The sequence below is a fragment of the Zea mays genome, chromosome 1, assembly GCF_902167145.1.
Source record: "Zea mays cultivar B73 chromosome 1, Zm-B73-REFERENCE-NAM-5.0, whole genome shotgun sequence".
Lineage (NCBI taxonomy): Eukaryota > Viridiplantae > Streptophyta > Magnoliopsida > Poales > Poaceae > Zea > Zea mays.
Genome location: NC_050096.1, coordinates 261,917,216 through 261,930,917, shown reverse-complemented (window position 1 = coordinate 261,930,917; position 13,702 = coordinate 261,917,216). Strand labels below are relative to the sequence as shown.

The 13,702-nt window shown below is 43.0% G+C and overlaps 1 long non-coding RNA gene across 3 annotated transcripts; it reads left to right on the top strand.

Moving 5' to 3' along the window:
- Positions 1-4,453: 4,453 nt before the first annotated feature.
- On the top strand, positions 4,454-13,466 carry LOC109943527 (uncharacterized). Of its 3 annotated transcripts, none has more exons than XR_004855543.1 (5): positions 4,454-5,005; positions 5,398-5,621; positions 6,391-9,842; positions 9,954-10,072; positions 13,149-13,466. It is a non-coding gene; the product is annotated as an uncharacterized lncRNA (long non-coding RNA). The 3 variants fall into 3 exon arrangements; XR_004855542.1 differs by having other exon boundaries at positions 4,511-5,306; XR_004855544.1 differs by lacking the exon at positions 13,149-13,466 and having other exon boundaries at positions 4,511-5,306; positions 9,954-10,251.
- Positions 13,467-13,702: the final 236 nt, after the last annotated feature.

Genomic DNA, 13,702 nt, shown 5'->3' with positions numbered 1-13,702 from the left:
AGCTAAGATGAAGAAGCAAGTACTTGCATTAAGTCGAAGAACCAATGAAGCTCAATATAGGTCATGCTAAGGAGAGTGATCTTTGTTAAAAAAAGGTTAAGAAGAAGAAGAATAGACATTGGTTAAGTTGGTAATCAATGAACATGATCTGGAGTCAGTTTGGTTGACCAAGGACTAAGGCAAGGAATAACTTCGAGGGACTAAGCAAGGGTGAAGGTCAAGAGGATTGGGGTACCAAAACCTAAAGAGAAGAAGAGACTACTTGCAAGAGCCAAAGGTGATTAAGCTGTGAAGGGTTGTGTGATATTGAATACCAACATGAGAAGATGTGACTTGAAGCCATCGGAGTAACTCTATATGCATATGGATGGTTCAAGTCATAATACAATTTCAAGTTGAAAGTATCAAAGTTAGAACCTAGAAGGGCTTTCATGTGTGCATACCTTGATAAAGGAGTCAAAACTGAGAATCCAATGAAGAATCGGACTATGGGTGATTCCAAAGTTTGGAAAAGTTCTTAATGACCATTAAAACATATTGAAACTCAAATAAGTGACATAATTGATCAGATTTAGAGTTTTGAGGTTCCAAGTGGTATTTGGAGTAAGAGGTTGAAGAAAAGAACACATCTGGGTTTAAGATAAAATAAATGTGAGTATCCATGACTTAAACCACTTGGATACACTCTAACTAAGTTTGTCTAATACAAAGGAAGGTGCTCAAAGTTGGCCAAGTTGAATGGAAGATGATGTGCAGAAAAAGGACCCAGTGCAACTATCTGGGACGCACCTGACCAGTCTAGTGTGCACTAGACCTTCTGTCCAGAGAGCTCTAGAATTGGTCTTTGGTGGCCAGGTGCACCACACCGGTCCGATGGCATATCATACCACTTTTCCACAGAGGTCGATTTGAGGACTTGGCAGCCTGGCGCACCGGACCTCCTGGTCCAATGGCTACTTCAGGGCAACGGTCGACTCCAACAGTTAGTTGACGCGACGGCTGTGGTAGCACAGTTGTGGTTCACTGGACCAGCCGGTGCCAGCCTAGATGGAAAGTCTTTGTCAAGATCCCAGAGACAACATGACTGTTCAAGGTTCGGTGGTGCACCAGACCGGTCCAATGCACCCACGAAAATCAAAATCTACCCAACGACTTCTTTGGCCATGGGGGCTATAAATAGACCCCTCCACACCTTCAATAGCACCAAGCAAGCCTCCACAAGTGCATACACATATCCTAGCAAGCGTTAATCCCTCCCTAGTGCATCTCTAAGAGAGATCAAGTGATCGGTGTGTAATCTTGTGATAGAGAGTGGTGTGCATGCTAGAGTGCTTGTTCTTAGAGAAAAGAAGAGCTAGATCTTGAGAAAGCGTTCATTTACATTCACCATCCACCAGAGAGCTATCAAATTGTGGTTAGCCTTAGGATTGTTGTAATGTAACAAAGTGATAGTGGGGGTCTCTGTTTATCATAGGACGTTATAAACTTGAGAAAAGGGAGGAAGGAGTTGAAATAGACTACAAGCCAGTTGGCCAACTCCAACATGGATGTAGGCAAGCATTTGAGCTTGGCCGAACCATGGGAAAATCATGTGCCTTGTCTCCTGCTATATTTCTAATTTATGTTTCTTGACTTATATTTGTTACAAGTATTTGTGAAGTGCAGGTATCACTTGGACAAGGCATTCTTCCGCTACAACCACTCATCAAGTGAAGTAAGAAAGTTCAATTGGGTCAAAGTTTTAATTAACACCTATTCACCCCCACTCTAGGCGACATACAAGTTCCTAAGTACATCAAAAGGTACCTTCAGACGGGCCCAACCTACTCGTTCAACCACCACGTCGTCGCCATCGATGCTGAAGATTGGTCTGGTAGGGTATTCAACTAGGTAGAGAGGAGGAAGCAAGAGTTGTGGGTAAGTCTTTCTCGCACTATATTTCTCAATATATTACATTCATTAGACATTCTTGAAATAATTAATGCATCCATCATGTTCGTATGCAGGATTTCTTTAGATGCTTGGAGGGATATGAGGTTAGGGTGGATGCGGTGCCTACCAGATGCTATAAAAAATTCATCATGGACATGCACTACGAGACGCACATCCAGGCCATCGTAACTTACCATGGGATCGTCTTTGGAGAGAAGGTCTCTAAAAAGGACGCAAGAATCATGATGTTGACCTAGGACCCATACTTGTGGGTAAATACAAAACATTAATATTGATTCCTTTTCAGATTAAGTAGGCTTAATTTCATCTTCTAATATGCCATGTACTTGATGTATTGTAGATGACTCCTTAATAAGGTATCACACATCCCGAGTGTTGGGAATAGATGGTGGACAAGTGGTGCTCCAGCGAGTGGGAGGAGGCACACAACGCTTTTCAGGACCGACATTTGATGATGTTAGGTGTACCACACCATCAAGGAAACTATAGCCTCAGTGGATACATAGAAGCATATGCAAATTTATTTATATATTGTAACACTAAATTGTGCATGATTTCTTATCATCTTGCTAGTTTTCTTGCAGTCGATGTCACATGGTGGCCAACCTTGCTCCATCTCAAGGCATTTGCTACGGCCCATAAGGGCGAGCCAACATCCGACATCGATTACAACCTGGAGGACGGGCCCGAGGCGTACATCCATGCAACCATCCATAGGTACCTTGATGAGTACACATCGATGGTAAGGGAGGTTCATGGGCTAGAATACGATACGAGCATCGTGGACATTGATGGAGAAGTTGTCATGAGGGTCGGAGGAGGCAAAGAAGCATGGGCGGTACTAGATTGACGATGGTGCATTCGACTCAGCCGCTACTCTCACTCTATCTCAGATTCAAGCAAGGAGCACGAGCGCGAGCCCGGCCATATGCCCTCGATAGGACACTTGATAGCATAGGATATAGACACTCCAGGTTATTCCTACTTTATTCATCATTTATTGATTATTATAACCTTTTCTTTGCATTATTGTAACATGCCTAGCTGGAAGAAGATAGGAGGCAATGTCTAGAGTATGAGGTGAGGGCTTGTCGAACGGGAGGTCGAGTAGCAGAGGATGGTGGACATTCTTTAATACATGCAAACTCTTGGCGCCGCTATGGTTGTAGCTCCACCAGCTTTGCTATTCTCTCCACCTCCATCTCCTTAGTTTTCCACTCATGTGAGTATGAATGTTTTAGTTTGTATGTCTATGCTTAGGGTCAAACCACAACACTACTTAAAACCTAGTAGAGTATGGAAGTTTTAGTCATGTATGATATATATTTATCTTGTCTCACACATATAATCTCCTCTCCATTGTGTATAATCAACTAGCGCCATCAAATGATTCTCATGCTTCACCAAATCTATCTAATTGGTTAGCTTGGTGATGCTACTTGTGAGATATGTGTCATTTGTGATATATTGTGATGTTTGTGAACTTATTTGTGAGACATGTGAACTTAATTGGCCAGCACTTGGATTATTAGAAACATATGTGATGTTTGTGAGATATATATGGCGTTGGTGATATATATATATATATTGATGATATATATGTGATGTTAGTGATATATATCTTCTATTTGTTTGGATGGAATGTAAAAAATAAATAAAGGTTGTTTTTGTCACTTTGCCTAGTGTTGCACTTGGCAAAGGGTGCCTTTGTCGAGGGCAATGTCCATGACATTCACCAAAGTGACCATGCCTGACCACCTGGGAACATCCTTCGACGAGTGCCTTGGCCCTAGCAATTGACAAAGGAGCAAGATTTTTTGAGTGCCTTGGCCCTCGCACTCGGCAAAGGCACAAGGTTTGTCGAGTGCCAGGGCCAAGGCTCTCAACAAAGCCACCACCATGGCACATGTCGTTATGGCGACTTTTCTTTTACGAGTGTTGGGTCAGCACTTGGCAAAGTCTTTACCGAGTGCCCAACAAATAGCACTCAGCAAAGAGGCCTTGCTGATAACTTTTTAAATGAGGGCTCTTTGCCGAGTGCAACACTCGGTAAAGCCTTTGCTAAGTGCAAAAGTGTATTTACCAAGTGTCTGGTGAACTCGGCAAAGAAGGCAAGTCTAGTAATGAATGTTCATACACTGTTATATATATTGCACTAACCTTTGTCGACAATACTATAGATCTATCCAACACTAGTCAGTTCCAAACCCGCCATCAAATTATAAAATATTCTATTCTTTATAGTCAAAGCATCTCAAATTTAAGTTAAATCATAGTCCAACCTGCACGTTCCTTGTCACGGTCCGGTCGAACACCCACACGTTCGATTCCTGTGGTCCTGTATGCTCCCTTAACCCCGTTACCGACCCGAGCTCCATTTAATATCTGAAGCCCAGAGCTCCTATTATACCTGCCCTATCTCTACTACTCTATAAGGGTTCAGTGTGGGCATCCACCAGGGCTACACCGTGCCCCCGCCCTGGCGCCCCCAGCCTCCACCGCGCGTCCGCGCCCTGCCTCCCCCCTCACTGCACGTTCACCTCCCCTGCGACCCGCCCCGCTCGCCCCCACCGCAGCCGACGTTGCGTGCCATCAACGCCTGTGCCCCATTCCTCAGAGACAGTGGCCGCCTTGCCCATCCCCGCAAGGTACGCGGCCCCCGTCCACTCTTCCTCTACCCCCATCACCCCCAATCCCAGCCGCCGTCTCTCCTAAATCAAGCAAGGAGATATGTAGATCAACCGGATGGTGAAGGATCCGGGCGGTGGCAGACTAGGTGTGGCCTGCAGCGGAGACGGGGAGGAGCTCCTTCACTGCTGTGCGGACGAGCGCTAACCCCGCGTGGTAAACCCTAACCGACTCACACACTTCTTCTCTCCCCCGCGTGGTGGTCCCTTGAGGACGAGGGCACGGCGTGGACGGAGTGCTGCCCGTATTTCCCCCCAACGATTTGGCGGTGATGACGATCTCAAAACGGTTTGGAGGCTTCACGACTCTGTGTGAGTGGAAGAAGAAAGCAAACTGAACTACTGCACCTTAGCTTCCCGATGCGGTAAATTGTGCCCTGCCTTTTTATTACCCCGTCGTCCCCTTCCCACCCTCCTCCCCCGCCCGCCCGCCTGCCGGCGTCCCTTTCTTCTCCTCGTGCGGCGGCCCGCACCCTCACGAGATCTAGACTAGACGCCGAGGCCACGACGCTTTGCCTACCTCGCCTCCTTTTCCACTGTTGCTACGAGTAGTAGATCTTGTTTCAGACTCGAGCATTCCAGTTATTGCCAATGGGGAATTGTAGATGGACGTGGCTATGTTGCCACATTAGCACTCGGTGCCCAAGGTGTTTGTTTAGGAACTAGGTATTATCTCGGTCTGTTGATTCACTATGTCCAGGGTGGTTACATAATCATCTTAATTTCTTATATATGCTTACATTACAACGACTTTCAGGTTTGTTGCTACCGAGGAAAGCTTTGCATATCCTATTTATAAGCAAAAGCTAATCGAGATGAGTCACACATACTACACAAATATATTCAAACGTGCTAGATGGCCTGATGCTCCACAGCAGTATCCTGGAAACACCCATCTATGATGAATGGAAGAATAATTTCCCAGACCAGGAAACAGAGGAAGATCAACCCTTCATAGGCCACTCTATCGTCCATGTTGTGGTATGTATTTGGATATCTAATTTAGGAGCTGCATCCATTTTTCGTGTCTTAATTTTCTGTTCGCTTGCTCTGGAGAGCTGCGCAAATTATTCCATTTATTTTAAGGAATTTAGCAGCTGCTTATACTCTGTACCTGTGCATCTGAATCTAAGAAATAAACAGTTGACCAACAATTCCTGACCCCAGCACAAGGATATTCGTTAGTTTGCTGGTACTGTTCCAAACGTGACGGCAACAGGAGATATCGATATCATGGCCATGTATCCGGGTCAGGGTGTTGGGCTAATCACGGAGATCATACCAGCTACTCAAGTTGTCAAAAGTCTGGTCGCTGAAGCGAAGGAAGTCATCAGAGAAAAGCTTTTTGGTTACCAATAGAATCCTTCCTGAACTGCAAACTAGAAGTATCTGTGTGTGAGTAGTCACCAATCAGAATAATCACACTAAAACAAAAAAAAATGTCTAAGGTATTTGAGCTCCATACCTTTATAGAGGATTGCTGGTCAAACATGAACTGTCAGTGAGAGAAAAGAATCATGTTATGGTGAAGGGTTTAATTTGTTATATCATATATATCTAAGTATTTGAGTCACTCTTATTTCTGCAGATCCTTAAACCAAGGAGCATATTAAGAAATTCCTCTCAATGGGGCATGTGTCTTATGAAGTTCTATTACACGCACGTCCCTTATTCTTAAATGGTCTTCCAAGAGCAATCTTTCTGTTTTTTCATTGTTATATGACCCTGTGAACACCAAACTATTCTGCAGGTTAGAATTTTAGATATGGGAACTAGCTGGCTTGCCCGCACTGCGATGACATGTTATGCGCTTTCTCCAATGGCTAAGGTATGCACCCTCCTCCCTTTGGATCATATCTGTGGTGTTTCTACCTATGCAGTGTCTCCCCTTTGATGCGAATTTAATGCATACTTTAGACCAGCATGACTATTGGTTTGATAAAAGCTTGCAATCATCAAGTTTTGAAATACATTTTTGTTTTAGTGGTACTAATTGATAAACTATAAATTTCAGAAGTAACGTTTCTTCCTTACATATGTTGCTCTGATCAGTGATGGCCAGGGACATACATGTGTATTCTTGCTGCAAAAAATGTAGGTACATTTGGATTTTCGTTGTCCACAAATAGTAGCAATTCTATGCTTTCTTGCTTGATACAGTGTGGTGGATGACGGCTTGCTTCCACTTGTACGGTAGTTATTAGGGAGATTTTCCTAAAGAATATAGCCTAGCCAGAAACCCGTGAAACTATGATCAATTAGAGGCATTTTGTGAAAGAGATTAGGTTTTAGTTAGTTTATTATTTTTTTGTCTATTTTATTTCTTTCAGAAAAAATTGCTATAGTCTATGAGTTGGTTCTTAGCCTTCTACTCGAAGAGGTGAGTAAATGCAAATCTTTTTTAAATGATTGTTTATTATCCTCCAATCATGATCTCCTCTATGTGTTGCGAAAGTTGGAGCAGATGATGAATGTTTTGATTCAAATATTAAGGTAGAAAAATGTTTCAATGGCAAATAAGACACCACTTTAATTTCTGAAGGCAATTAAGGAAACAGGAACTTTTGTAGTATATCCTAAAAACCTGCCGGTTACAATCAAGTTACCTCAACTGAGAACAGACGCAAGCATCACCTGCATCCAAGTGCACTAAACCCCTAGCTCCCCTCTAACTGATAAGGTAGTTAGATTAAAGGTACATGTTCAGCTGGCATAGCCTTACCCTTTCATTTTTTATGTTAAAGTGCTAAGAACTGAATTTATGCTTCGAAGCCAAGGATTATAATTCTGGTACATTGAGGTTGAGCATTCAAGTCAACATTCATGCTTCTTGGGCTTCGGCAGCAGCGCAACATGCATACATGTTTCAGGAAGTCTCATCAGGCACAAAAGCAAGTCTAAAATTCTGATATAGGTTTAATAAATGTATGAATAACTTGATCCTTCCATCTATTCTTCTTTTCTTTCTTTCTCTGCAACCATGCCTAAGCAAACTTTTTCATAAGAGAAAAGAAGTTTTACAACAAATGGTATTATTAAGCCAAGGCTTCTGTAATCTAGGATTTTGGTTTCTTTAACTATTTTTTTCTCAAACACTAATGCTGGAAGTAAGTATGATTGTATTAAAGCCTTGTCATGACTGTTTAAAAGTTGTTGCAGTGTAGAATCAGTGAAAGTATGGACATAGCAGAATAATTCATATGTTTCAACTCTTTTGCCTGTTGAACTGTTTGACTTAGCCAAAAAGATACATCACTCAGCTCGGAAAGCCAATCCTTTCAGCTCATACTCATGAATTGTGATACCCCAATTTTCTGAAAAGAAGTTAAATTTCTTTTTCTCTTTTCTTTCATGTTCTGTGGCATTGGGGTTTGGAGTTTCAAGAGGCATTCCTCAGGAAACAGTAGATCTTTTGGCATTTTTTCCGCTAGGGTCGGGAGCTCAAATGGGAGAGCGAGTTTGGGCCATTGATCTCGATCTGATGGATGGGAGCCTCCTCTCCTCCCCAACCCTAGCCGACCCCCTCTCCTTCTCCCTAATGGTTGCAGCTACCCCCACCCTTTCCACCCCTTTGGCCGCCGCCCCCTCCCTCTCTTCCCCATTGGCAGCCGCCCCCTACCCTCTCCATGGCTTCCTCCTCGCTCTAGGTCTCCCCCACGCAGCAAGGATCAAGAAGAGGAGGAGCATGTTGAATTGAAGATGAAGAGAGGATCAAGGAGATGTTCTACCCCATCTCTTCTTGCAGATCTTCTTGGGGAAACCCTAGGTGGCTACACTCTGGATCATTCCTAGTACACTTTTCTTCTTCGATAAAGGCAAGTGAATGTAGCGGTGGTTGCTACCGTTTTGACTTGTTGTTTTTTTATCGCCTACACTTTAATATTCAGAATTATGGAATTCTTTCATAATTGAACTCTATGGTGATGCTTTACTTGCTTGTATTATACTAATGCTCAACCATATATTGATGATGATTATGATTCGAGTATGACCCAGGAGATTAATTCACACCCCTGAAGGTAAACAAAATATTATTTGAGGTTTGTATTGTATGTGAAGGAAGTGAAGTATATTGTTAAATGCAGCATGCCATATACATTGCATGATTCACTTGCATCTGAAATTTGTCGTGACCTAATGTCTGACTGTACCGGTACAACTTAGCATCGTACGTTGCCCGAGGAGGGGTACGATGCGGCTTCATACCCTTAGAGGTATGAAGGCAGAGGACATATGCATTGCATTCATATGCATTCTTGAAGTGATATTTGCAGAGGACATGGTTTTATACTCTCATAGGTACGAAGGCAGAGGACCTACATATTGCATTCCTATGCATACATTGAAGTTATATTTGCAGGTATTGTTGAAGCAGGGAAGTGTTATACAACCTATTGTGGTTGTTCGAAGAAATGAGATGGTATTGCGGTTATTGGGACTATTGAGTTCTATATCTACACGTATTTTGGATCTTAATTGTGATTTCTTTAAAATGTTGATTAATTCAATTTGTGGTTTAAATATCTCGTCAAAACAATTTGCTTGCTGAGATGTTTCATCTCACTCTTGCATTACTCAGTGCAGGTGCTTGATGCTCGTCAAGGGGAGTGGGAAGTAGCGGCACGTTGCACACACTGTTTAAAGAACCAAATAATTAGCTTTGGTTATTGACTTTTGAAGTTCATATTTTGAAATATGATGTAGGCATAAGCTGGTTCATTCATGGTTAATCATCTTTGATGAGAATTATATCATATTAGTATGATTCATTTTGTATTGATATATCTCTTTTGCTTCTGCGATGCTTATAATTACAAAGGAGACGCTGCCAAATTTTGTTTTGCTTAGTGTTCGGCCGTTGGTAGTGAAGTCTAGTAGCATCTCGGGGTGTTTGTGGATCCCGGGGTGTTACATGAATAAAAGAGTTCTCTTCTTCATTTTTGCTTCTTCTAGAGCTAACTAAATCTGTCAAGTCTGTTACATTCTGAATAAGCAGATCATATAACCAAATATGTTCTTCTGGCTTCGTGATTTGCTCATTTTTTCATCTCGGTGCTTTGTGAATTTACTTTTATCAATGCTTATTAGTCCTCAATCTAGAACAACACTAACAGCCTTGTCAAGACCATTCAGGTCATCTCTTATATCCTCACCTTTGCTAGCATAAGCCAGGTTATTATGGATGCAGCTCCAAGCATTATGGTATGCAATTTTTTGTTTATCAAATATAGCAATCTTTTTGTCAGCAACACTCAAGTCTCTCAAACTGCTGAGCTTTCATAATGGATACACAAGTTTTTGCATTTTTAATAGGAAAAGTGTGACCAAGCGAGTTAAACTCAGTCATCAAAGTTGTTGTTGTGATCTTGTCTCAGACAATACAACCTCCATCTTTGCCTTGAGAAGATCATTAACAGTATCCAGGAGTTCATGTAAGTTCACTATAATTTTTAATATTTATATTTCAACTAATTTATGTCTGAATCGAGCATAACCTTTCAAAAGGCTAGAATATTTTACAAGGCTTTGTCCTGTTGTATTCAATGATATGTTGTATATCCAAAAGTGTTACTGTTCAAGTTTTGAGAAAACATATCAATATTCTTTTTCAGTGCATTGATTTGTTAGAATACTATTTTGATGCCATCAATTTTCTTCATATTGATCTGTAGCAACGCATGGACATATACCTAGTATATATATACACACACATAGGGTGAGGCTATTGAGAGCTTTGGGCTTCCATAGCATACAGGAAGCACCAGCCAGCCATGCACCACCGTAGCCTGGCCGCCATCCTACCTTCTGTATGCGTACATTCCTTGCATGCAGTTTGTTTACATTTGCATGCGCGAGAAATTAAGAAGGGTATCTGTTAACTGTTGCATGCATGAAAACAAAAAAATCTGATTTGAATGCTTTATTCCTTCCATAAATATAGGATCTCTATAACAGTCATGCAGATAAACTCGTTATAAACATTTTATGAAATATACTGCTACTAACTATGCTACATAATGTAGTTATTTTTGCAATACGGTACGCGCGTAAAAAATCAGTTTCGTGCTGCATGTGCACAAATTTAGGATGATAATAATATGCGTTGAGAGAAAAATAGATTGACATGCATGGAAACAAAAAAAATCTAATTTTAATGCTTTATTTTATCCATAAAAATAGGATCTCTACAACAGCCGATGCAGATAGGCTCGTTGGAACGAGTTTTTGACATATACTGATACTAATTATGCTACGCCGTGTAGATATGTATGAAGTGTGGTACATCGCGTAAAAATTTTGTTTCCTGCTGCATGCGCACAAATTTATGATCATAAGAATGTGGGTTGAAAGGAAATAGATTGGCATTCATGGAAACAAAAAATCTGATTTAAATGCTTTATTCCGTCCATAAAAGTAGGATCTTGACAACATCCATGCAGTTAGTACCGTTGGATCCAGTTTAGCTTAATTATCATCCAAATTTAGGTGTTACTCTTCTCTCTCTCACTCTAGTTTCTATCTCTCTCTAGCTTCTCTCTCTCTTTTTTCCTTTTGTGTAGATTTAGCTTAATTAGGGAGGGATTAATTATTTTTCTTGGCCAAAACATTATGAGTCATGAAATGTTGCATCATGCTGAGTTTAAATATTCTTTGAATTGTTGCATATGTTTGAATTAGCTTGAATTTGAAACTTGGTTTGAAATTGAATTGAAAACCTAGAGAAAATAAATAGAAAAGCAATTGGAAAATCCCTCGAAAATAGAAAAGCCATTTTGGCCCAATCGGCCCACTAAGCCCAGCCGCGCGCGCGTGCCCTTGGTCTCTGACAGGTGGACCGCGTCTGTCGGCACCGACCCGCGCCTCTCTTCCTCTCTCCTTCTCGCTGTTCTGTGGGGTCACCATGTCGGCGCTTTGGCCCGTTGTGTGCTCGCGCGTCTGTGCCTCTGTTCCGTGGGCCCCGCTCGCCAGTCCCTCCCCCTCCTTCAACCGCTCGCCTACGCGGACCGCGTGCACGCACGCCGAGATTGCCGTGCCCACGTCGCTACCTAGCTCCAAACCGGCACCCTGACCCCCTCTACAAGTCCCCGCACATCCCCACCTCCCCTTGCCTCGCTCATTTCGCCTCTGCCCACTCACCTGAGCTGCACGCACCCGTTTTTCAAGCTCGCCGGAGCGTCCCCATCGCCAGGCCTCCTGCGCCCGAACCCGCCGCTGGTAGAGCTCGGCCGCCGTCCGTGACCGTGCTCCGCCACCGTCAGGCACAACCTCGCCACCGTTCCCGCTCCACCTGAGGTGAATTTCCCCGCCGGACCTTGTTTTCTCTCCCCCCCGTTTTCTCTGTCCTGTTGATTAGTCGCCGGTGATCGCCAGTACCGGTATCGCGCCGTCAAACCGAGACCCCCCTGGCCAACCGCAACGGCCCTGTGCCTTCTTCGCCCACGTGGAGTCGCCGCTCCAGCCATGGCGCTCGCGCCGTGCGCGCGACCAAGGTAGACGGCGGTCTTGACAAGGAGGACCCACCCATTAGTCTCCCCCTTCTTTCCCCATTCTGTGTCACTGCCTGGAGGGCCCCATCCGTCAGGGCGCGCCCACGAAGTCGCCTGCGCATGCCCTCTACCGCTGACTAGCGGGCCCGACCCCCCTGACCCCGCCTGTCAGACCCCTGCCGTTTCCCCCTCCCAAGTGCCTAAGTCGCTGACCCGTGGGCCCCGCCCGCCACGGAGCACCCGCGCTCACATCCCGCACGGGGATACCTAGGCCGGTGACGTGTGGGACCCACCGGTCAGCCCTCGCGTCCGATCCCGCGCACCCGCTTCTAATCTCGGGTGTCCGTTCTCGATTGGGTGGCCGACAAGCCCGGATACCCTTTTGCCGTGGTTGTTTTGCTTAAGACCCCCTCGGTTTTCTGTGAATAGAACATGTCGTCCCTATACTTTATACGCAGGCCCCTGTGATCTTACAGATTGAACCCTAGGCTTTTAAATAATTACAGAATTAGACCTATTTTCATATTTTTAAAGTCCCAAACTTGTTTATTTCATATATTTTGCATATGAACTCCAAATTTAGTGGTTCAAATTGTAAAATGTTTATAGGAATATTCTCTGTTTAAATAAATTAGTTCCATTCACTATCTGGACACTCTAATTTTTATGGCTAACTATGGACTAGTATATGTATTGATTTATTCATTTAATAAAATAAATAAAAGGAAAACCCTAGTGGTTAAAGTATATCTATTCTTGTGAGATTAATAAAGTATATTACATGAATTTATCTCTAGTTTAATTTGTATGTCTCATTAAAAGGAATTAAATTAGATTATGTAATCATGGACAATACTTAGAAAATAATCAACTACTCAATGAGAATTAGTTTACCCTATAATTTAAATTCCCTTTGAATTTATACTTTTCTCTTGAGATGTGTTCCCATGTTTGTACATGTTTGATATGCTGTTTATTTGTCATTTACCAAATGTATTGAATGTATGATCGCTTTATTTAGACAACGAGCAGTCCGTGGTTCCTGAGGTGTTGCGGAAGACCTTCCTGAGCAACAACCTGGTGAAGACAAGTGTCCTCTGACCCATTATGTCCCATTCATTTATAATTCACTGTCCCGCATTATATTACTGAAACCTAAGGATTGACTAGTCTGTATTTACTTATCCTTGTTTACCTTTTGGGTTATCATGGTTAGCTTTATGCTATTGCTTTAACTTAATCAATGAACATGATGTGATTATTTATGATACGATGATGTTATCTCGATGATGATATTGTGATATATTAGGGGGCTCAGGCCATTTTCCTGAGTACCTCTCAGTAAGGACTTGTTCGTGGAGTGACCACCTGGGATAACAGTGCAACCATGAGGATAGAATGAGACGCCCTTAGCTGATTAATTAGAAGAACCTGGGGGTGTAGTTGGCTTTGCCTGAGGGTCGTCAATGGGGGTCGGGGCGTAGTGCTCGCTCTGCCAAGGGGGGGTGCAGAGGTTCATTCGATTTGGTTTTGTTAGTCACCCACCATAGGGAGGTGTACTACGTTTGTACGACT